Genomic DNA, 24,725 nt, shown 5'->3' on the forward strand with positions numbered 1-24,725 from the left:
TTTTAATACTGTGTATTTTCTTTTTTTTAATATATATTTTATTTATTTATTTGACAGAGAGAGATCACAAGTAGACAGAAAGGCAGGCAGAGAGAAAGAGGGAAGCAGGCTCCCTGCTGAGCAGAGAACCTGATGCGGGGCTCAATCCCAGGACCCTGAGATCATAACCTGAGCCAAAAGTAGAGGCTTAACCCACTGAGCCACCCAGGCGCCCAATACTGTGTATTTTCAAAGGTGAACTTCAATACCACTGAAACAGGAAAAATCCAAGTACACCTCAGCTCTGCAAGCATTGCCCATGAGGATGATGATGGTACAAGTTTCCCTGGGAAGTTTGCTCCCACCTCCCCTGGTGCAATTCATAATCTTTGTTTTACAATCAGACCCGTGCATGTGATTTCTTTTTGTCAGCTTTGTCTCTAGTTACTAAAAAGATGCTAGTTATTTCGGGTCAGAAGCTGAGGAGAAACAAGAACACAGAGGTCAAACGCCTTTTATCATTTGGGGCCAACAAAACAACTCACCCCACAAAAGGAAAAGCTCAGAGCTTCCTGAAGATGGTCCCTTCCTCCTGCCTCACACTTGGCTGACCCTTGTTTATCATCCAGTTGTGCAGAGACCTCGGTCTGACTTTGCAGGGCTGCACACATGCCTAGGGTCGATGGGTAAAGGGATGCACCAGGAAATGCCGCCAGCTTTCATTTCTTACAAACCATCAACGTGTATTTTCTTTTGTTTTTAACCGAGCCTGTGCACTCACCAAGCAAATGACACAGGTAAGCCAAACGGTTTTGTGATATCCGAAAGGAGTTTTTCTAGTTTTCTGAAAAACTGCGGGACCCTGAACACTGCCCATCCTCCAAGCCCAAATTAAACGTGACAGACACCACTCATTTCATCAGCACCTTTGTTTCTTTCTCTCCACAGTACAGCATTCTTTGAGAAAGTTAGCACAGCTGGGTTTTAAAAGACTCTGGGATCTTTCCTTATAAAAGATCACTTTCAGAATCCCGAGGCATTTTGCAAAGGGGAAAAAGATATTAAATTGGAAGTTTATCAAATGGCTGAATTTAAAATGAGGACAAGTTTGGTGAGAAAACAGTTTGAACCCTCAACTCGTTTCCCCTCCTCGAGAACATTTTCCGTTAACGGCACCCTCGTCTCTCACTTCTTTAAACTCCTACAGCTCTCGCAGCCTCGACCCTACCATCTAGGATTTCCTCCAACAAAGCTGATTCTCATCATGCATTACTTCATAATGTACCTCTTGTTGATCTCATGACCCAGGAGGAAACATTCTTTAAAGCTAGGAAATAGACATCTGCTATTTCTACACATGATTACGGCTGCCGTGATGGGCGGCAGTAGATACGTAATCCTTGTTGCCACTGTTTGCGTGAAAACTGCTGGAGAGGTAATGAAATAATTACCCAACAAAGTGAAATGGAAGAAAACAGAACAATTACTACTGCGTCAGCTATCTACTTTTTATTGCCGGCCCATAAAAACTGTTTCTCAGCTAAAACACACTTCAGTTAGGAAGTGTCAATAAAGGAAGGGAAAGGAACACTATCGGATTTGCCTGGGTCCTGAGAAAAATGCAGTGTCAGAAGGAACAAGGGCTGATTAACCAAAAAAAATATACTAAGAAACCAGGATCTTTTAAAATACTACTTTCTTATCTGAATCAAAGCTAATTAATTCAACACAAATATGGAATATGATGAAAGATAAGGGAAAAACATATTTTCCTGATTCCGCAATGTACTGGAGTGTCCCAGTTACAAAGCATTAGATAAAACTAAAAGGAAAAATTAGCAATTTCAAAGCACTTGAACTAAAATCATCCTCTAGCTGATAAAAGTGAAAACTGTAACAACAGAATGTATCTATTATTGAGATGACAAATCTATTACTGGGATGTCAAACCAGAAATATTCAACTAATTTCCTCGCTAAAAAGCATTACTGAAATACTTCTGATACTATGCTATTTTAGAAAATGATCTTACAAAAATCTATCCTGAAATGAAGTACTTGTTTTCACAGGCTGACCATGAACCATGATTTAATCTATCCCAGTTGCTTTTGGAGGTAGAGATTACTCCAACAAGGGATTACATAAAGCAGGGAAAATGTTCTCAGGGCAGAGGCTGGGAGACAGAATTGAAGAGATGTCATTACAGAAGTTTAAAAGACAGGACCATATCTCAACTGGGATTTACCAAACATCGGTGATCCACAGAACCTCTTGAACAGGAACAATGTCCAAAAATTTTTGTTCATCAATTTATTGCTTTTCACAGTATATAAGGGATTAGGTAGAAATATATACTTTATACCAGTATCCTTCTATCCCATTCCAGAGTCCATTTTTAAAACCACCTTTAATAGTCATTATGAATTAAATGTAATTAGTTCAAATTAAGTTGAATTAAATTAAACAGTCATTATGAACTAATTAAAATACATTTTATAAAGTTTAAGTAACTTCAAGGCAAAGAAATAAATAAGAAAAATTTGGAGTGTTAGTCGGTGGGATTTAAGAGGATGAATTTTCTTATAGTCAGACTAGCTGAACTCCAGTCAGTGATCAAGAGGACAAGAGCTCTCAGCCAACAATCACACCCACTGTCCTTCCACAAAACTGAATCAGGATAGAAAACAACAGCATCCTGGCAGGCCAGCAAGCCACTCAGCTGATGCAAAATGTTTTTCCGGCCTAGGCAGAAGCCCCAGCGCCAGGACTCGCCCCGCCCCGCCCGGCCCCATGAATAACAGCAGAAAATGCTCTCCCCAGCCAGTCTCCAATTCATACTTGAGTAGAAATGGGAGATCATAAATCCAGGGCACTTCCTTCTGAAATCAGAATGGTTTTTTTAGCCAGATGTTCATTTTTACAGGCTCTTTGCACATAACAATGGGGGGGGGGGTGTGGGGAGAAGATGAGAACACAGTCGCTGTACCACTCATTTCCAAACATCACCAGTAAGAGGGAGTGGGAGGCAAAGCACAAATATCACTGAACCTCGCTGGGCTCCCCCACCAATGGCTCAACGTTGTGTCGCATCAGGCTCAAGAAACACCAGCATCGAGGCAAAGGGCAAACAAGATAAAATAAAATTAGAAACAATTTCACCCACTGAAGATTTTTTTTTTTCCATTTTTCAACACAGCCAAATAGGACTTGGCCAGCTACATAACATATTCGCCTTTCCATCCCCACCCATCTACAGTTTCTTTTTTAAATCAGATGTTCTATTCACACACCAATTCATAAACAACTTGCTTGGAGCCTGACGATTTTTCTTTTTGTTATTTTCAACTCCATCCACGGTCTCCTGAAAATGTCATTTCACCCAGTGTGGAAGGCAAGGCCAAGGGAGACGCCCACGTGTACACTGGGCTCCTCACTGTAGCAAAATGCGGACAGGTCATTTAAGTTTATCAAACACACACAGACACACAACGCGGACCACAAAAGCTAGAGGGGCGCCTGTAGCCGGCACACACAACGGAGCTGTTCAATTCTTGGCTCACACACAGCAGAGAACAAGTCGGCTCAAAGGCCAAACACTCCCAGGAAAGTTCATGTTCGGGAACATCACAATGAACACAAGTCCTCACAGAACCTGCCTGAGCCAGGAGACCTGATTTTTGTTTTATTTTTTAAGATTTTGTTTATTTACTTGAGATAGATTGAGCACAAAAGGAAAATGAGAAAAAAGCAGGCTCCCTACAGAGCAGACGGACCGATGCGGGACTTGATCCCAGGACCCAGAGATCAAGACCTGATCAGAAGGCAGACGCTCAACCAAATGAGCCACCCAGGTGCCCCAGTTTTTGGTTTTCGAAGAAAACAATGCACATGCATTCTCTACCTGTATTTTATTTTCCCTTGTCCTACCAAAACCTAATCTCCTCCTTTAAGTCATCCTTCGTCTTAAACTCACTCCCCTCTACCACCCCTACTCCTCTCTCCCCAGCTCCCTTCTGCAGCTTCCCTCATCATGTCTGCCAGGGCAAGAGGAACATGTTAGGACCTTTTCAGTACAGTTTTTAAATCTCCCCCAGTCACAGGCAAAACTAGAGATCTCACCATCTGTTTTTCTAAATTAGAGAGAATAAAGGGGTGCGTTACACATTTTCCTTGGTAATTTGTAAACGGCCACCACGATACTCATTAAAACACATCTTATTCTTGGTGGTTTATCATGAAAATTACAAGTAATGTTTTTTAAATCCCTTAGTGGCCACACTTGCAGTTCAGTTAATAGGACTAAAACCATTTGACTGAAAAATTGTTTTTATCACAACTGCCAAGCACGCCAACTTTTCCGACAACGGAATCTTTGGTGGGTTGTCTTCACGGAACCATCTCTTGCATTCAAGGTGCAACCTACCTACTTAAAATACACACGCACACACAACCCCCCTGAAGTTCAAAATCCTCACTATACTTGATGAAATAACATCAACATCAGGGGTAAGAAGTTTAGATTCTACTTCCCATCTCCATCTCTCCAGAGGAAGGACTGTGAGCCGTGTCACCCACATCCTCGGCCAAACCCTTTGCTCGGCCCTTACAAGCCCTGTGTTGCAGGAACAGAGAGCACAGGCCATGCGTAGCTACCGCCGTTTGCTCTGGGGTCAGCTGTTCTGTTCATCTTGGCCCTTCTTTCCTGCTGTCTGTTCTTTTTCCTTCAACATCACAGCTCCTGTTGGTATAGGCAGCGGTGAGGGCTACCTCCAGCTGGAAGGCATTTCTAGATCTGGCTCCTCCCTGAAAGGGGAAGGCTGAAACACGGACTCCTCTAAAGTGGGCTCAGAAGGCATGAAGAGAGGTAGGGGCCAGAAGGGCCCAGAGAAGGAAGGCCTTACTCCAGGTGTAAGTGGTGTTACCTTGTAAGTGGTGTTCCAACACCTTGGAGTGCTGCCTTTCCATCTGTCACAACACCCAGAAAATATGTTCAGTGGAGTCGAGTTGCCTTCCCTTTCAAATTTCCATTCTCCCCTTCTATGGGGCAAACCCCTGCTATGGCTCCTCCCCACCACCAAAGCTCCTCTGGGGTAGTGAGCTCTTCTGGTGGTTTTAGCTTGGGAGCCAGTATCAACCAACCATTCCCCGTTCCCCTGGGTCAGAAGGAGGGCACGGCCAGGTTCTATCATTCCAGAGACATCCTGTACCGTCTCCATCCCAGTGCAGGACCATACACGCTCCCTGTCCAGTGGACTCTGAGCTCAGACACTGGGGTGCCCCCAAGGAACTACTTACAACTTCTCCAATGGCCTCATCTTCTTTTTATGGGGAGGAATATCATGAGAGCATTCTTCTGACCCCAGCTGCTAGCTATTGTCCAGAAATTCCTCGGTACTTCTGGCCCTCTAAGGATTCCTTTCCTGTTTCCTATGGATTTATTCCTTTTCTATCATTTCAGTAGGAAGGAAGAGAGCTAAACCAGCAGAAGTGTATGACTATAAATGGATCTGCCTCCATATGGTTCCACAGTAGCCACACTCCCTGATTGCCTTCTCCAATGGGCACAAAAGCCACAAGCTAGGATCGTGCAGGATGTTTCAAGCCGACCTAACTGAACCCACAGGCATTAATGTGGCTACTAGTTTTAGAGACAAACTACATAAATTGAAAGGAAGTACTGTGATTAAAAACAACTATGCACGTTATGTTGTCTATGTGTGTACATGTATAGGCATTCTGTATCCAGAGTGGATAAGCAACAGGTAAATTTGTTGACTGTTAGCTCTGTATCATTCATTTTTTCTTATACGACCAACACATACCTTGAAAAAATAGCACATTTGTCGGTGTTGCTGGTGTGATCAAGGCATCAGTACCTGTCAAACGAGGCTTAAGCCTCTAAAAAGTGTCTCTGCTGACTTGTTAGCTCTAAGGCTTCCACCAAGAGCCTGACCTTTCTCCTACCCTCGATTGTCAAGTAATAGGAGGACACTTGCTACCACCAGCCACAGTTCTTTTTAAAGACCTGAGAGAGGGAGAGAGCTTCCGCTTCAAAGCATGAAGTCTCCTTTAAGATCTAGACATCACAAACCCCAACAAGTCCCTGCACAGGGTCCATTCATTTCACAGTACTCAAATGAAATGCAGATAAACAGACAGCAAATTTATAAAAGAAATGACTCCTCTAAAAATGGCATCATATTTCAAACACACAAGGGTAGAGAACGTAACGCATCTGCCATGAACCTAGACCCAGCTCTTATCAAATCTTAACCTCTGCTATCTTTTCTTCGAATCTGGGGTGGGCGGGGGGAGGTGTTTTAAAGGTTATTTTTCAATAGTCGTGGTCTGGCTAGACCAACAACAAGGGGAGAAACCACTGGAAATCGATTCCATTTTTATTTAAGCCAAATCTGGAACATACACCATGATTCTTGGCTTACTTCCTAACTTAGCTCTCATTGTTGTCACTGACAGATGAGAATGTAAACTAGATCTTTATTGGGAGACCCCAAACTCTTAACAGGACTGAAAATCAGGATGCAATTTTGAATGAAATTAAAGCAATCCTTTCGCCTAAGCTCCCTATGCTCAGGAATGTTTTCTGTGTTCTAAAATGTCTGTAATTTATGATTGATGAATGAAAATTACAGTATTTTAACTTTTAGAATTAAATCTCTTTAAAGTATTGAGAGCAAAAGAAAAAAGCTGGAAAATTTAACAATATTTGAAACGCTAATTTCAAACAAGGGAATCAGAACTGCTATGGCCACAAAGTCCTCAGGGACAAGTTTCTCTTACTTTTAGAAGCTGAGATTTATGCAAAGTCTGTCAGAGGATGGTTCATTTATGCTATGACATCATGACTGACACTGAAACTGCCTAACTTGGTCAACAAAGAGCACAGAGAAGATGCTTGAAAAACATTTGTTAGTTGTATCTATTGTCCGGATTGTTCAGAACAATCAACTCAGCAGCTTAGTAAAGCAAAGACCACTTGACTTTAACTCACACTGAAGAAAAATCAATGTTAAACAGTTTACAGACAACTCATTGGTGTTATTTTGCTAGACTATCTGTAAACCCCAAAATAATATGATTGTGTCACTAACGAGCCCTACAGATGCTGACGTAGGGTGGCTGCATTCTCATTCTGAATCTCTGAGATGTAGGAAAACAAAGAAACACAGAAAAATACAACTTTCAGAACTCACCAGCCACTCCGGAGTCTCTTAAATCCCTATAGGAAGTAAAGCCCGATTAACACAATTCGTAACTCATAAGGATGTCCCAAAGCACTTTTACAAAAGATAACGCAAAGAAACAAACTCATTTTCACAGTCCTGACATCCGAATTCCAAAACCCAAATAAAGTTAATAAGGGTTGAGTAAAGGTAACGTGTTTAACCTTCAATTCCCAAAAGAAAATTCGATTAACCAGACACTGCCTTTCCTCAGAGTAATCCTCGATAATTGAGGATTTTATTGTACAGGGCAGTTCATAATTACCCCCAAAAGTTTGCTTCTGAGTTAAAATGCAGAGACCCTAGTCCCCATTTACCTATTAACCTGCCCCAGCACTGTAAAGAGCTTCTGAAAGGATCCAATAATAGCTAAGAATATAAAAAGCTCTTCATTAATAGAGCTGTCCATGAACAGAGGGTAAGAGGACAACAGGAAGCTTTAGAGTCTGTGATTTAAAAAAAAAAGTCTTCGGAGTGAAAGGGAACATCCCGCAAATTAGGTTAATTTTATAGCAATCTCTTTTTCTGAATCAAGGAGGGTAAATACGAAACAGCTGACAGGTGACACAGGCAGATCCTGACAGAAATGCCCTCGGGACAGCAATCCACTTGATTGGGGCTCCTGGGAAACATGGGGACCAGCACGCTCTGGTGCCACCCATTTACCACAGGACTCAAGACAGCCATGTTCGGCCCCTTCCATAAAATCAAGCAATTCTTCCCAAAGATGAGGATAAAATCCTACCGATAAATATTCTTTATCAAAAAATCACATTCTCCTCCATGTCCCTGGTACAGCCTGGGATAGAGTATAACAAATAAATAGATGTTTTTAAAGCTTTCTTTTGACAATGGATTCACTAAACTTCTTCTCCAATTACTGCTTCCCTGTAGAAGGGGGGAAAGGCAGGGAGTAGTCTCTCTTCTGCTAAATTGCTATGCAAAATGGAGCTCCCCCCACCCCCACCAACCCGGGGAAAAATATCCTAGTCAGAGTCACTGGACCTCCCCGTCACGGGGGAGTCTTACCACATTTATGTCAAATATGCTTGCTTGAATTTACAACATTATTATATGGGAAAATATTTTCAATTTTTAAACAACCATCACGTAAATTTTCAAAACACACGCACTATCATTTTTAAGTTATAAACTGCCCGTATCAGACTACTGTAAGTTCTAGAGTAAGTTTACTTAAAGAATAAAAACTGCAACCAGGGGACAGGGGCTCAAGAGCACCTGGCTGGCGGGGGGGGGGGGGGGGGGGGGGGGGGGGGGGGGGGAGAGAAACCCAGGTTTGGCCATTCGCTGCCTGACGAAGTTCGAAAGCAAAGACACAAGTGGTGGTGAAACCAGAAAGAAGTTTATTCCTGTGAGGCCACTCCAGGAAGACAGTGGATTAACATCTCAAAGATGGTCTCCAAAGTGCTGAAAGTTATTTAAAGAAAATATGGGACAAAGGCCAATGGGTAATGCAGTAAAGGTCAGGCTGATCTTCATCTTGGGGTCAATCCTATGGGGTCTTGCTAGCTCATGGTGGTTGTTATTGCTTGAGGGGGTAGTTCAGGATGTTTTTGCCTTTCGGGTCTTCAACGGGAGTTCAAAGGATAAGCTGTAAAAAAGAACTTAATCAGAAAGTACAGTCAAAATGGAGGTAGTTAAAATCCTCTTTGCAAACAAGTAATAAATATGAAATACCACTTACTCTATACCACGTGAGCCTTCTTGAAAATGACCCTATCTGCTATTCAGGATCTACTCACAAAACCACCAGCTTTGTCTCAAGACATGAAGCATTAATGCACCAGAGATTCCTTCCCCATTCCCCAAGAGCGTCTTGTTTTCCTTCAGAAAAATCTCTTCTGCATCACTGCTTTTAGCCTAAATCCTAAGCCACTGAGCTCTCTCTCTCTCTTTTTAATTAGGCTCACTCATTGAGAAAATGGCAACATGGACTTTCAAAATTAAGTCAACCAGAAAAAAGGTGCTGGGTGTCAAGACCTTGGACTGAGGCAAATTATTTAAAGTCATTTTGTCAATGTTAGGTATCTGACGGAAAAACTGAGAAACTCTGGAACTGCACACCAGTGGCACCATTATAATTCCGGCATGTGAAGGGAAAGGGGCCAAAATAAACCACGTGCGAAGTGATCAGAGCCACTGCCGTTAGAAATTGTTTACGCGGGAGCTTCTGGCAATAAGTTGTTTCAATACAACTGCCCGGTCCAGAGGGGCCACTATCTCGCCCCACCTCTGCAGATCCAGTAAGCACCAGCGACTAACACCTGCAGTCCATGCAAATACATTTTCAGAGTCTTACTCATAAAAATTGCATCTTCCTTGCACAAAAACAGGAGCCTGGATGGTGGGTTGTTCCTTCCCCCTCTCCATGGAAACTGTGTATGCATTTCTCAAGAGACAGCCAATGCTAGCTATTAGCTGCAAATAAATAGCTTCAAGAGATGAACAATTCATAGAGTAGTCTAGAAACACTTGTACAGTTGCAGCGCTGGACTCTTGGCGAGCTCTCTGCTAGTAAAGGAGAGCTGGAGAGCATGGTCCCAGTAATGAGCTATTAAATGCAAATAACGTCAATGCTGAATCCTTCCCTGGGGCTCAGCATCGGGGAGGGAGGGCTCCGCAAGACAGGAGAGGACAGCCGCACGCCCGGGCCATTTGCCATTGCCATTTGCCTTTCTGCTCCTGATGACAATTCTTTTTTTTTTTAATTGACTTATTTGACACATAGAGAGCGAGCAAACACAAGCAGGGGGAGCAGCAGAGGCAGAGGGAGAAGCAGGCTCCCCGCCAAGCAGAGAGCCCGATGTGGAGCTCGATCCCAGGAGATCTCTGAGATGGTATCCTGAGACAAAGGCAGACACTTAACCGACTGAGCCACCCAGGCACCCTCTCCAATGACAATTCTTAAGAGCCTGTCCCTGGGAATACTTCAGAGCTTCCATCACTGGCTTTAGGAAGTCTGCCATGCACATCATGTGCCAATTCAGGGACAGAATCTGATTGTAGTTTAGCTGAACTGAACTGAAAACCTCTTGAACTCACAAGCACAAACTAGTAGAGCTCTTTTTTTTTTTAATTTATTTAACATGTCTATAGTTCTGGTTATGAAAATATTTGATTCTAATTTTAACCAACACCTACTACTGTTTCAGCACATTCCTCTGGTTAAAGGAAATGATGACTTTCCAGTCAGTGACTACAGTGACACAGACATGAATTTGGAGAAATACACTTCCAGTTTTCAGCCTCTCCAAGAGGTTTTAGGTTTTGGGTGTGGTTTTTTGTTTGTTTGTTTTCCTTTCCTGAGTCAGTGTGTCATGAACAAATATTGTCCAATCTTTATGGGATTCCTATGACTATAGGATTATACCATAAGGTTCATATCAATAGCCTCATATACTCAATATACACAAAAAACTGTGCATCCCAGGGCAGGGGACATGGCGGGGATGCTGGTTTTTAAAGTAGAACACAACAGATTCCAGCCCTAAGTAAGTCTTTAACCACATATCTGACTGATGAAGCAGAAGACCACAGGAAAGAATTAACAAAAAGGAGCCTAGGGAAAGACAGTTGATTTGGTTTCTCATTAGTTCACCAATGATTTCAGTTTACCTAATTCTACGTAATATAGTAATGGAGTAACAATGGAGGCCGGACCAGGAAAAGCAGCAGAATCTACGCTAGTTTTCACAGCTGTGGGCTGAAGCAGCACCCAGAATGCCAGAAACTGCTTTAAAGGGCTTGAAACATCTCATTTAATCATCAGGACCTCCCTATGGGAAAGAAACAGTGATCATTCCCATGTTTAGGTAAGGAAAACACACACACCCAAAAAACCGTGCCTAAGTCACCCGGCTATGAAGTGGAAAAGCCAAAATTCAAATCCAAAAAGCCCAAGTCCAGAATCTGTTCTCTCCATCATACCACCTCACACATCAAAGCCAGCCTTAACAAAAGGATCAGCAGCTTTCCCACAGGCCGCTCAGATCCTTATGAGAGTTCTCAGCAAAGAACAAGAATAAACCTGAAGGACTCCATGCATCACAATTCCCTAATTCTCACTAGTACTCATCCTGCTGATTTGTTCAGCAAACACGCTGCCTCCGGTATGAATGGAAGGAAATCCACGTACACACAGTCAGGCTATATCCGAAAGATAACTAGCAACTGGAGGAAAATGAAAATCCTACCATCGTCTGAAAAAGATTTATATCATAGAAGAAAATGCAGTTTCAGTTCTGTGGATCTCAACTGTATTTTTTAAAAGGCACACATGCTAGGGCTTTGTGTTTCTTCCTTTTAAAGCTTAGTATTCATTTGGGCATTTGAAACTTTTATAGCGACCTGTCATTGACTATTTCCATAGGCATCTGGCAGAGAAAGGTTAAGATGCTGCCTTCAGGGCCCTTAACAAGGCTCTACTGTGCTCAGTGGAACTGAGGTCACCTGAGCAAATCCACTGGGCCCCACCTCCATGGTGCAGGCAAGCTCACCATAAGTGAACTCCGTTTCAGTAGGACTGACGGAGGCGGTGTGATTTAAGAGACAAGGCTGAGAATTACCCAAATGGCTGGAGTCATAAAGGAAGGCGGTGATCCCCTGGCTAGCATTAAGGGTTTATTTATGCAGCTAATTTTCCTCCAATGGTCCAAAAGCAGACTGAAAAGAGGAAATCAAGCTGTTTCAACACGATGCTAATTTCCTAGAAGATCTGACACTTTTAGGTTGATCTGAGCAATGAAGATGACCTAACTGGACCATATTACAAGTAAAACAATGCTCTAACTGAATCGCTTAGTTTAGTTAATTCACTGTGCAGGAAGGCTGTATTTGCAAAAGTGGTTGTCAACTCTGTGAGTCAGAATCACCTGGGAAACTTTAAAAAATACCAGTGCCTGGGCCCTGTCACAAACACATTAAATCAGAATCTTTGAGGAAGGAACCTGACCATCAGGGTTTTTTTTGTTTTGCTTTGTAAGATTTTATTTAAGTAAGCTCTACCCCCAACATGGGGCTCAAACTCACAACTCTAAAATCCAGAGTCATGTGCTCTACCAACTAAGCAAGCCAGGTGCCCCTTAAGGGTTTTTGTTTTTGTTTTTGTTTTTATAATGCAACTCCACTGAAACCAGGATAAATAAGCCTTAAGAGGCCCAAATCTTGCTTTTTGGCTGCTGAAAATGCTACACCAGTCAAAGGCATGGTCAAGGTCAATCACCAAACAGGAAATGGGTGATTAGGAATGGAAGGTGGTTAAAATCTGGTCAATTAAATGTATGTTAGGAAGACATAGCACAAACTGGCTCTTTTCAATTAAATGACCTACTTGGGAGATCTTAATCTCTTCAATAAACTGGGTAGGCAGGAAATAAAACAGCTCTAGTCATGTCTACATTTATCTCAAACTCTTCTGAGAAGACATTTTTAAAAATATAAATCAACCTGGGATGCCTGGGTGGTTCAGGTGGTTGGGCGGCTGCTTTCAGCTCAGGTCATGATCCCAGCATCCTGGGATTGAGTCCCACATTGGGCTCCTTGCTCGGCAGGGAGCCTGCTTCTCCCTCTGCCTCTGCCTACCACTCTGTCTGCCTGTGCTCGCTCGCTCTCTCTCCCTCTCTCTGACAAATAAATAAATAAAATCTTTAATATATATATATATATATATATATATATATACACACACACATATATACACACGTGTGTGTGTGTGTGTATCAACCTTTGGTACAGGTAGTGTTTACTTTTCTTTAGAGAGCAATAAGGGAGTACATGCAATAAACTTATTTAAACAACCACACAAGCAACCAACCAATCATACACAAACATACCTATATATATGTTAAAATACATAGAGAGAGAGGAGAGGAGAGAAGAGTTGGTTGACTTTTTTTTTTTTTAAGATTTTATTTATTTATTTATTTGGCAGACAGAGATCACAAGTAGGCAGAGAGGCAGGCAGAGAGAGAGGAGGAAGCAGGCTCCCTGCTGAGCAGAGAGCCCCATGTGGGGCTCCATCCCAGAACCCTGAGATCATGACCTGAGCTGAAGGCAGAGGCTTAACCCACTGAGCCACCAGGTGCACATTGAGTTGACTTTTAAAACTTGCAGACAAATATGGGAGGTGTGTGTGTGCATGTATTTTATAAAACTCAATCAAAGTGTATAGAGAGACTTTGAAACTGTGCCTAACACAAAAGCCAAAATTTTGTTCCTAGTCTACTCAAAAATGAGTCATCTAAGAGGAAAACACCAAGCTTCTATTCATAGGCCCTTTGGAGGTCTCACTGGAAAAATGAACAGCGCACTCAAGTCTGGCAATATTTTTTTTTACTGCATACATCTGGTTTTGGTATACGGTGTATTCTTGAAAATGCCTGCAGTCAAGAATCCTAGGTTACTGCACAGACCATTCAGTCCTTGGTAATCATCATCCCCAATGCTATTTCTGATACAGAAATTGCCAAACAAAACTTTCTTCGGTGCAACTTGTGATTCTGCTAATTGAGACAAAAATAACAAGATTATTAGATTTGTGAGTGACAGCAGTTGAATTAGATCTGACAGTGTAGTCTGATACATCCTAAAGATTTGAGCCTGTCTGCCCAGGGTACAGATCAGGTCAGCTATACCCCTGCCTCGCGGGGGTCCAGGCTGCAGAAGCAGCAGCTAGCTGGGGCATTTTTTCCTCACGAAAATCACAGGAGCACAACAGCCCAATCATATTTAAGGCACTCCCTTTAAGGTAACTGCTTGCTTTGCATTCATTTCTCTTCTCTTGGCCAAATAGCTTACAGGCCAAGCCCAGTACCAATGGAGCAGGAAATAAATTCTCATACAACGTAAGTCACATGGCAGGGGAGGGGATTAATACAAGAGAACAGCCTATAACATCCATGACCCTCTAATGTGCCAGTTAGAAAACAGAAAACCAATGCACTCCTTTTTTTCTTCTTTCTAAAAAATTGTTTTTGACACCATAAAGGTAATTTAAATTTTGAAAACCTCAAAGGTAGAGGGTTAGCATAAACGTAACAACATTGTATAGATTGTAAAAATGCCAAGTTTTCAAACATTCAGCAGAAGCAAAGAGGATGTGCTCTAAGAGGAGAGAGAAAGGGATTCCAGGAAGGGAGAAGTTGATGCTGAAGCACATGCCAAGGGTTTAAATAAAACAGGTCCGTGAAAATGGTAGAAAATGTGGATTTCATATAATATTTCATGTAACTACTAATATACTTTCTATTCTTTTATCTATATTCCAAAAAGTTTTTCTATTCACAACTTTTGTTTTAGATCATCTAGAGAAAACAGGATATTGCCTTATTGGGTGGTTGCCTTATATTCAGGTTTATACAATATTTACTTAATATATTGCTTTGAAATTCACCAAGGCAAAATTTTTGTCTCTTCTACTTAACTTGGCCCAAATCGACTTCTTAGTAAAGTTCACCTTTGTCTCCAGCATAAGTTCAGTCAGTCAACAGAAGGCCAAAAACTTTACTGAAATTCCGATCTCTTGCTACATCAGTCACATTAGGCTGGATATTTGTTCCAACCACTCAACATTAAACATAAACGATGAAGATAACTAACCCCTATGTTACTAAAAACAAAATCATTTCACCACCCTCATAGGTGAGTGGTGTTACAATTTTGTTCGTTAGTCTATCTTACCTCCTTGCCTATCTTACCTCCTTGAGAAGTGAGAGCTACTTCAATCAGGATTTCTCAGACAATATAACCTACACCCCCAAGTTCCCCTGCAGACCCAGAGGAACCCAGAAAAACAGAACTGTTTGTTTTTAACTGTTTTATATACTACGGCTCTGTGTATGTTTTAATTTAGGAAACAAAGGTTCTGCTATTTCAATTATTTTTTTTCAGCCACCAACTGTGAATTATCAGTAGTGTTTAACCCAGGTTAAGCCAGAGCTAAAGTCTTCCTGAGGCTTGGTTTAGCAGACTGTGTTGACTCAGGAAAAGTAACCTGTGGCAGAAAGCAACACAGGAACATTATATTTAGAACCTTCTATGTTTACGTGTCTATAGTTTGTGTGTATATATACACCAGGCACCACTTCATTTAACCCAAGACACCTTTACTGGAACGATGTCTGACCATAATTATAAAGAATCCAAAGCCATTTCTGTATTGTTATTGTCCAACCTATACTCAAACGTCCATCTTCTATTTCCCTCTGCTTTTTTTGCTGTTGTTGTAGTTGGGTTTGTTTTTGTTTTGTTTTGTTTTGTTTTTTTCCTTAATTTGTCAGTGTAAAGTTATGTAAGAATCTCACCTACTTGGATTGGCCATGACCTGAGAGGCTCCAAATAGGCCAAAACTTAAACAATAAATCTTCAACAGACAACCTGCTCAATCAAGATTCCAGTCTTGCTCACTGCTTTACCTGAGACCCCATCTGTCAGGATCACCAGCAAGCCAGGCTGGAAGGAATCAAAGGATGAAAACACAAGTGTGGGAAAGGGTGTGGCACAGAACCAGAACCTCAACACCAGGGTTTGGTTTTTTTCTTGGGAGATTTTTCAAGGGTCATTTAATCCCAACCCCTCATTTTATAGACAGTTAAGAGACTTCCTCAGTTTGCATGGGTAGCCCTTCAGCTCTTACCCATCCCAGAATTTATGAAGGAAAAGTGAGCTCCAAAAGAGAAGGCCAGTGATTAGTAGCCTCTTCTCTCATAAACTTTTTGAAGTTAAGAAGCTAGCTATCTGCCATGGCTGAATGAACTAGAACTCCTATTACCTAAGAAAACTAAGTATTTTCTGGATTGTGATAGATCAGTATCCGCTTTCTAAGTAGGGTGTTTTCAAGTTACTTGCCCTGTCTTTACCCCAAAGTGAAGCATTCCCATGCGTTTTATTTCTAACTAGGGGCGTTTTACGCTTTAGGAACTGAATGGTGTTTATAATCCGATGCTCAAGATTGAGACGGTAAACAGGATGTTACACAAACGGTCAGGCTAACTTCCCAGATAGGAAATTTTGCTTCCAAATTAAGTCAGACAATGGACTCACCTCTTCATCCAGAACTCTTCCAGTGAGCAATTTTTTTTTCCCCCAGAGGTAAGGATTGCACAATCAGCATAATTATTAGTTCTTTAAAACCCCCAAAACATTGGTCAGACACTAACTTTATCCAGGTGTTCACGCGACACTGGTGAGTTCTTGTAGAGTACACTATTTACTAACTGTATAACTTTGTGCAAGTCAAACCACATCTTTCATCTCCAAAACTTTGCTGATATGCTTTTGTTCCCTTTATAGGACAATAAGAACACAAATGGCTAATGAAAATATGTCATCAAATAATAAATATAGTCCTTTAAGTGCAGCCTAGAATGGTGTAAGCCTGGGGCATTTCAACCAGCTGCCACCAAAGACTCTCAAAGGGAGGACACACGGTTGACGTCATTCAGAGGCTCCCGAAATACCATTTAAGGCAGAAATTTCTAAATGGATTGTCACCGTGTTCACAAAAAAGAGAAGACAGTATACCAAAGGACTACCTCCCACCACTCAATGATGGCACTTCAGGTGCCCTAGTCAAGGGCGAGCAGGCCTTACTAGAAATGTTTCATGACCCAAAGTGCCCAGTCTAACATAAAGTGTCATTGGCAGTGCCAAGACCTCAGTCTACGAGATGGACCATCTATTCTCATCCTCTCCAAATTCACATCTCAAACTTTTTTTTTTTTTTTTTTTTAAGGTTTAAATTTAAAATCTTCTTTTTTTTTTTTATAATTTTTTATTTTTTATAAACATATATTTTTATCCCCTGGGGTACAGGTCTGTGTTTTAAAAGGAAATAAAACTCACAGCTTTCAGAGTCATTCAGAGGCAAACTAATACCCCAGAATTTGCTCAACCGCTACAAGGCAATCTAGTAACTGTATTTTTTGGCTGCAAAGATGATTCCAATACAGATCCACTCTTAAAAACGTTCCAGTATTCTATCATCGTGCCTTTTACATTTGAACTGCAGTTACCAGTTTCTGAAGACAATTTCACACATCTCATTCATTTTCACACAATTATTCAAACTGAGCTCGGTACATGCGGTTTTGCTTGTTATACAGCTAAACAAGCAGGTTCCAAAAGATTAAATGACTTGCTCTCCGTCACTTAGAACTGAAGACAGTAAGCTGTAAGGCTGAAGCTCCAAGTTTCTACTCTACCCGCTATTGCTATGAAGCCTCTGAAAAAGACAAAAATCCCTGTAATCAACCTAGTGACATAAATAAGACAACAAGGACACCATTTCAAATGGGTAGGTGACATTGGTTTCCTCTGCTTCCCAGTCATCAGATCAAGAACCATCAAATAAAAGCTCCTCGGTTCCACACAGCCCTTCAGACCCAACTAATGGTCATTGATCACTGTCAACAGAGGTCAGTCTAAACATGTACATGAAATAAGCGCTGACTTAACTAAATACATCAACAAGGTACCTGATGATTCTTAATAACCAAAAATTACTTACGTTCATTTTTCATGTAAGTAAAATCCTTTACTATTAGTAAAAGGATTTTAATATTAGACCAAACTCTATTCAGTCAACAAACCAAAAACAGTGGTGAATCACAACACTGACTGCCTTTCCTGAACTGACAGCTGAGCCACACAGGGACCAGACCACTGGCTAACACTCTGGCTGGGAAAGCAAGATGGGGCAAGAGCAAAGGCAGGGACTTAGTTTGGTTTTATGTAAAATTTGGCCCATGATTAAACAAACTCCTGAGGGGCAGAGAAATCCCAAGTGCAATAAAATCCACAAATATTTCATGGTCCAGGAAATTCAGTATGTGCCTTTCGTACACCTGAGAGTTTCCCAACAGAAGAGTATTGTCAATATTTTCTATGGAGACCTTTCAATACTGGGTCTGCATATGCACTATGAAATGAAGACCAAGAGCAACTGTTCAGACAGCCAGAAACAAAAGGAAACCTTTGGCCTTGATTTGTGGATAGCATAAGCAAAAGGAACTTGGACTACTATCGTCCCCATAATTTTCTCAATACTCTGATTCAGCAGGTATTATATGTGTATTGGACCATCTCAGTAAGTTAACACTAAGCAGACCACAATTTGGGGACTCTTCAATCCTGTTTGCTGCTCCCATAATGCAACAATCATGACTCTGGGTCACCTGGGTGGCTCAGTCCTTAAGCATCTGCCTTCGGCTCAGGTCATGACCCCAGTGTCCTGGGATCGAGCCCCACATTGGGCTCAGGGAGCCTGCTTCTCCCTCTCCCACTCCCCCTGCTTGTGTTCCCTCTCTCACTGTGTCTCTGTCAAATAAGTAAATAAAACCTTAAAAAAAAAATTACTCTGAACACACACATACAAATGTACATGTACAAAAAAGCAGCTTATGTGCAAAATTATCTTTAGGCAATGTACAAATTCTTCTTATTCTATTACTGTATTTCTTCTCTACATAAAGTGGTCACAAGATCAAAACCGACAACATAGATTCCAAGACCCAATGCATGACCTGCAGCTTGAAGAAAAAAAAAAAAAAAACCACTTCATTTTGTGTCCTTATAGAACGCAGTGGGCCCCCACCTGGAAGAAACCTGCTTTTGAGGCTTTGCCATGTGCCATTAGAGTTCCCAAAGGAAGAACCTGTGGTATTCGCAAATTCCTTAAACTTCTATTTTTAAAACAGTCCATGTCCATTCTTCTTCTTAATGCTGACAAGAGCTCTTAAAGCAGATACCATCATTTGTGCCACTTTACAGATAGACAATAAAGGCTCAGAAAGGTTAAGCAACTTCTCCAAGGTTACCCAGAGAATGAGGAGCAGAGCTGGAATGTACAGGCCAACTGTGTGATCACAAGAGGAACTCTAAACCTGGCTCAATGATGACACAACACACATCTATAATCCCTTATAAGAATCCTTTGGAACCAAACATAATTCAGAATTCAAAATTTTTTAGGAATTGAGGAAGGTAATCAACATAGTTACCCAGATCTTCTTAACACTTGTCACAGTGTTTGGGGCAGCATCCCACAGTCAAAACGGTAGCAAAGCATCAAAGGTCACACTAAGTGGGATAAATCAAGACTGTCTAGCACGTTCCCCTTTAGCTGAGGTCACGGTGACTGCCTGGTGTGCTTAGATATGGCCCAGCTCTGCCAACCAAACGAGTTATATTTTAAAAGAAAAATTCAGGGCGCCTGAGTGGCTCAGTGGGTTAAAGCCTCTGCCTTCAGCTCAGGTCATGATCCTAGGATCAAGCCCCACATCGGGCTCTCTGCTCGGCAGGGAGCCTGCTTCTGTCCCTCTCACTCTCTGCCTACTTGTGATCTCTGTCAAATTAAAAAAAAAAAAAAAAAAAGTTCTTTTTTAAAAAACTCTTTCATCAGAAATGCAAATAGCTGGTTTGGGACCTGAACAGGCATACAGACTAAAGGAACAGGTGTCTGGAGTGGATTGTGGATTCACGTACACTCACCGGACATCTAGAACTGCTGATCTTTTATCGCCGGTAATTAGAGAGCACTTCCCCCGCAGTGCCTGAAGACACTTCAGGATGCCGCTGTGAGGCTGCTCTTTCAGTAAAGGAAGCTGACGATGTGCCTGATTCATAAAGCCTCAGCTACCGTAATGTTAAAAATGCCAATTAATCAGAGCAATGAAATCACTCCGCTTGACCGTAACATCCTAAGAATGTCACTATTTCACTGTCACCTCGCATTTGGAAGGACGCTTATCTTTTCTTCTTGTGGATAGTGCACAGTCCCATCTTTTGAGTACAGCAGATCCGATCACCGAGTCTCAGTGCTGCCTGAGCTCTGGTGTCCCCCGGGAAGCTTTAAGAAAAGCCGAGGCCTGGGTCCCTCTCCTGAATCTGTGATTCAGTCAGTATGGCCTCTGTACAGGGTACAGCCTGGTGTCAGAGTTTTCAAAGGCTCCCCAGAGGCTTCTGCTCTGCAGCCAAGTTTAAGAACCACGCAGTTAAAATACCCACCGACGTGGGCTTCCTGTCTCGAACATCCTGGCACGGTTGTAAGCAAACAGCACTATTCTCCAAAATATCACCATCATCATCATCATTCAGAACCCCGAACTAACTACTAACAGGCCTCCAAGTGATCCCGCCTTAGAAAAGGTTCCTATTTATAAATTTCAGAGCCTGCAAGAAGGCAGGGTTAAAAGTTTCTAAATCTAACCACAAGGAAACAAATGTTGGCTGGACCGACCGGGAGTGGGGCTGCTGCAGGGCCCTACCCAGGCGCCGACCCCCCACCCCCACAAGGATTGTACTGAGAGCTCATTCTTTGGCTTATTTTTGGTCCCTTGCTTTTTTAAGGCACCCTGCAGTCAAGTGCTAGGTACAGGAAACTAAAGGGCTTTCTGCTAAATAATTTGGGTTTCTTTGTCAAGAAGAATAAATAGATCTTACTTGCTCAATGTAAACAGCCTCTCACTCCTCAGAGGATCAAAAGGAGGGGCTGCAGGACCTCACTTTGTTTAGTAAAAAAAAAAAAAAAAGTGATTTGTGACTGCATTTACCAAAAGATAAAATGTGGTTCCAAATTGCCAAGCGAGTTAAACTGATATCCCTTGGCTGTGCAGATGGTCCAGAGGGCAAAAATGCAAGGCCAACTCAACTCAGATAAAACTAAGAAAGCAACAGCCCACAGGACTTTTCTGCACTCTCTATTCCTTTTTATGGCACAGCTTTGAAAATTAAATCCTCCAAGCAACTGAAAATTACATTCCTTGCCTCTTTAGACATGAAAGGGAGGTCTCTTATGTGAAGCCAAACATTCTCTAACACTTCCACAGAACAGAGTTTGGTCATACCACAAGCAATCTAGATCAAGGCCAGTTAACTGTTAGTAGGAAGCCAATCCTTCATTTAAAAAAAAAAAAAAAAAAGTTAAATTAACAGCTTTTATTAAAAGAGCATATAGCTCTGAAGTTCCTGCTCTGCTCTTCCAAATGAGAACTATTCTTCCTCCCTTAGTTCCCTGATTCAATGTCAGTATAGCTAACTGAACTCTTGGGTTTTCCATACAGGTACCAACCAGAATGGAGGATACATTCCTTATTGGAACTCCTCATGGCCATTATCTTCACTTTGATTCCATAGTACAATGCAGATCCTGCATACAGTCCGGAATTCAGCTTGCAAAGGGAATCCAGAAGTGGCACAAGGAGAAGACCAAATTACAAACCTTTATTAGCAGGACTCTTTATTAATTATGGCCATCAGGGGAAACAGAGTTGATGGGGCCATTTTTTCCCGGGGAGTATTATCTACAGTTTCCAATCTAGAAGAAAAAATTGTCTATCTCCTCTATAGGTAATATTTTCATTTTTATCAGCTTCTTAAGACCTCTAAGGACATTGCAGTTGTCAACCATGGTTGACGATTTACACAGCAACCTTTCAAATATTTTCATCTAAACCTTCCAGTGACATTCTAAGAAAATGGCTAATAACAATGGCTAATATTTATTGAGCAATTAGCATGAAAGAGGTTCTGTTGTACAGGAGAAAGAGATTATCTGAGGCTAAGGAACGTGCTCAATTCACACCATGACTGAATGGGCAGAAATGGTACTAGAACCCAGGTCCCTCCACGTCCTAAACATATGCTCTAAACATGGCATTTTTCTGCCTCAAACATCACCTACTTCACCTCTTCAACAGCCACGTTCATCCTCTACAAGAAAAAGGGGCGGAAACTATTTCTAAAGCTAAGCGTTAGTCACGGGTGCCTGGGTGGCTCAGTCAGGTGAGTGTCCGACTCCTGGTTTCGGCTCAGGTTGTGATCTCGGGGTCATGGCATCAATCCTTACGTCAGGCTCTGCGCTTCGCACGGAGTCTGCTTGTCCCTCTCCCTCTGCTCCTCCTCCCACCCCTCCTGCATGCTTATGCCCACTCTCTAAAATAAAATCTTTAAATCTGTTTGAAACTTTGAAAGAATACAGACACAAAATGGGGTGCAGTAGAAAAGAGGGGAGACGAGACAAATAGGAAATCTGTTTCCAAAAAGCTTTAACAAGAAGAGATTCTCATTGGGGAAAGCAGAGGCTCAATTTAATGCATTATTTCAAACCCAATGGCAGGTAAGTAATCTGAAATTCAGCACAAAGCCAGAGGTAGTCAGGGTCACTGTGCTTCTCTACAAAGCTGTAGACATTGCTTCTTTGTAAAACGCTCCCAGTTTACAATGGAGGAAACCAAAGAACTGAGACATTAATAGATTAAAAAAAAAAAAAAAATGATGACCAGGGGTAAAAAAGCAGAAAAGGTCACCAGAAAGTGTATTTTGACTTTGAATCGCATGATCAATTCAGCACAGACTTGTCGACTGCTGGCTTCCTCAAGAGGGGTGCAAGGACTTCACTGTGAGGTTCAGCACTTCTACCCATCTGTTGAGCCCCTGGGAAGTCACAAAAGCTGTGGGAAACTCAGCAGAGGCAGAGCATATGAGAGAAATGAAAGGAGCAAGGAGGGTATGCCCCGGGGCACCCAAACACGCAGGGGCACGGAGAAAGAGAACTACTAACCACGGAGGCCAGGAAAGAGGAGTCAGAGGGACAAGGACACTGGTAGGTTGGTGGCAAAATGGCTCTGTGTCCCTACTCAGGGGGTGTTGCTTCCAAGGGCCACCCAGACCCTTCATTCTGATTGAAGAGACACTGCCGGCCTCCTAGGTGTCACATGCGATCCCAAGGAGGCCCGGAATGACATCTCTGTGTAGGGAATCTCAGCTCATGAGAGAAATGGTACACGCAGGGGAGAAGACAGAAGCAGGCAGGAGGCTGCTCATGAGGGCTTCGTACACTCCACTGCCAGATCCCACCAAAGGGAAGTGCCAGAGTGTATCTCAGCTCACAGCAGAAACAGGAAACTCCTGTTGACCAAGAGTATTATTGACCAAGAGTAATTGACTCGTGCTAATTTTCTCTACCTTCATTTTATGACATAATATGCAAAGTGGTAATTTATTCAAAAGGTGATAAAGCATTAGGTATGTTATGCCTAGCATATGATGCCTCATTATTTCATTTATATCCTAAAGTAAGATACTAACTCCAGAGAAAGTAATCAGGTTCCATTAGCCCTCCCCACTGAATTTGTTCTCCTAGACAGCTCCTGCCAACGAATCGCCCGCTCACTAATTATCTTTTGAGCACTTGCTTTGGCAAAGTATTATTCTATAGGGAAGCATTCACATCGAGGCTCCAGAAGAGCACTGTCAAAGAGAATTACAATGTGAGCCACATTTGGAATTAAATTTTCTAGTAGCTGCATTAAAAAGTCAAATGAAGTGAAAATGATTTCAATAATACTATTTTAGGTATGTGGGTTTGAATAAGGTACAGCGACACGTAATCAGCATGTCATCAATGATATAACATGAAAAAAAAGAATGCAAAATTCGGTTTCAAAATCCTCGGAGTATTTTATGCTTAAAACACAGTCTAATTCAAATGCTAAATTTCCATCAGATACACTTGATTTATGTTTAGATTTCACAAAATAGTTGAAAAAAAATACAAGCTCATACCCAAGTTGTTTAATTTTGTTTTTTTAAGATTTTGTTTATTTGTCAGAGAGAGAGAGACAGAGTGCAGCATGCAGAGGGGGAAGCAGAGTCCCAGCTGACCGGGGAGCCCGAGGCAGGACTCAATCCCAGGACCCTGGGATCATGACCTGAGCCGAAGGCAGATGTTTAACCAACTGACCCACCCAGGCATCCCTACCCAAGTTGTTTAAAATATTCAGAAAAGTTTTCCATTAACTGAACTGAGTATCCGTTCCTAGTTTTAAACTAATTACCATGACATGCAAGGGAAGTGTTTGCTCCCAGTCCCATGAAGCCCGGTTCGATAGTACAAAGCCACATAAAGCAAGCAGCTCCTGTCCCAGCCAGGCCAGCTCTAGGCATGCACACATCCTCCTGAGGAAACCAGGCAGGTATCTCATTATGTATAAGGGAAGGTCACTTCTAGTGCAAGACCTCAAGGCAGGTAATAAAGTCAGAATTCTTCAGAATCCCTCAAATAAACGTATCACTATGCAATCCAAAGCATGACTATCACCACCATTCAGGGGCTAAGTCGGCTCCTCTGATGATAACTCCGTTCAGCCATTCAAGAGGAGCAACTTAGATCTGAGGAAGAGTATGGGCTCTGGGGCTCAACTGAGTGGGCTGAAAATCCAGACCGTTAGTCACGGGACCTTGGCAAGAAGGTTACCCTCTCCATGCCTCGGGCTGCTCAGTGGGAAAACGGGATGATAGTGGTGAGGAAAGCAGCCCTACGCCAAATAAGCTTACTCTGATATCAAATGAGCACAAACGCAGAGCGGAGCACAGTGCCTGGTACACATTAAGAGCTCAGGGAGAGAAGGCTACTGGCTTGCACAATCTCTCACCAGACCTGCTCTCAGAAGCCAAGGGCTGCAGGGCAAAACCCCATCAAGCACA

General features: G+C 42.1%; 1 protein-coding gene and 1 long non-coding RNA gene across 10 annotated transcripts in view; both read right to left on the reverse strand.

Moving 5' to 3' along the window:
* The window catches only part of FMNL2 (formin like 2), a 319,730-nt gene that overhangs the window by 165,202 nt on the left and 129,803 nt on the right, over positions 1–24,725 (reverse strand). The window lies entirely within an intron of this gene.
* LOC123388009 overlaps positions 8,565–24,725 on the reverse strand; it is a 93,907-nt gene continuing 77,746 nt past the window's right edge. The window contains exon 2 of the long non-coding RNA XR_006602551.1: positions 8,565–8,835. This is a non-coding gene — a long non-coding RNA (uncharacterized LOC123388009). The remainder of the gene's footprint in view (positions 8,836–24,725) is intronic.

The sequence above is a fragment of the Mustela putorius genome, unplaced genomic scaffold (genome assembly GCF_011764305.1).
Source record: "Mustela putorius furo isolate JIRA1106 unplaced genomic scaffold, ASM1176430v1.1 tig00003869_pilon_pilon_pilon, whole genome shotgun sequence".
Lineage (NCBI taxonomy): Eukaryota > Metazoa > Chordata > Mammalia > Carnivora > Mustelidae > Mustela > Mustela putorius.